The sequence below is a fragment of the Schistocerca serialis genome, chromosome 5, assembly GCF_023864345.2.
Source record: "Schistocerca serialis cubense isolate TAMUIC-IGC-003099 chromosome 5, iqSchSeri2.2, whole genome shotgun sequence".
NCBI classification, from domain to species: domain Eukaryota; kingdom Metazoa; phylum Arthropoda; class Insecta; order Orthoptera; family Acrididae; genus Schistocerca; species Schistocerca serialis.
The window spans coordinates 110,737,882-110,739,132 of record NC_064642.1 but is presented as its reverse complement, the minus strand read 5'-3'; positions in this window follow the sequence as shown (position 1 = coordinate 110,739,132).

The window sequence follows — 1,251 nt, the reverse complement described above, 5'->3', positions numbered from 1 at the left end:
TGTGGTAGCTGTGCGATCTGCCACTGTTGCTCTTACAACGATCCTGCATAGACTTCCACAACCCCGTCTACAGGTGCGATAATGATCACGTGACCTCTGATACCATCATCTTTGACAATTGACGCAGCACGTCTAACTTGTGTGGCAGTTCTTCGAAAGGAGCATTCTACCACTAGGAAGGCCAGAATTTTACCCCTTTCAAAAAGCCTCAGTTGGCTGTATGAAGCCCTGATTGCTTTACATGTCTGCACCGCAATGGGTGCGAGCATTCCGTATTAAAGGCTAGACACAGATAGCGCTCTTGTAGCTATGACACTACGCTGTCGCTGGCAGACAACGTTGAGACCATTGTCAGTACATCCGCTATCCCTGAGATGATATATGCCATCATCGGATCAAAACTGAAGTCGTCTTTCCAGGTGTACTAATTTTTTCCCGGCAATGTAAGCTTGAATTTTAAGATAGAGGCACTCGTCGCTGCAGTCCAGCAGGACGACCAAGACGCTACAGCCACGCCGGAGAGCGAGACAACTGGGCGTAATCAGCGGCAGCCACGGCTTTGAGATCCAGCTGCGGTTGCTGGTACCAGCACTAAGTTCCTTACAAAACTAGGTGCCACAGCGCTGCACCAGCTGTCCTCACCTGCGGTCGCCATACCTCCAGCTGTCACCTACCTCCTGCCTTGAGGTGGGTCGAATCCCACACACAGCTGTCTCCACACACCGCCGCGGTGGCTGCGTGCGGAGCGGAGGGACCATCCCAGGAGCCTTCGCTGACGCAGCAGTAGCGCACCGCTGTCGTCATGACAGTAGTGTAGAGAGGCCACCGACTGTCAGCACTAGAGTGCTGCAACGCTCAATGTTTGACCGGTCACGGCTCGGCTGTTGACGGGGGGACCGAGCCGCTAGTGTCCGGCCCCACACGACTCGGCTCGGTCACGTACTCGGGCCATGTCTGTTGTCCGGATTCCAGACACGCGGATGACCGGTCACCGCTGACGTCTCACCTCGCCTCGCCTCGTCCCGGCTCGCTGCACTGTACTGTACAAATCCAACGCCTCTCTCTCTCTCTCTCTCTCTCTCTCTCACACACACACACACACACACACACACACACACACACACACACAGTGTATTTATCTCTCTCTCTCTCTCTCTCATTTAACACAAAAGGAACGTTTACTAGAATGGGTTCGTGACACAGCTAAATTCATAAAGCACTTGGAAAGTAAAATTATATTTCAATGCAATC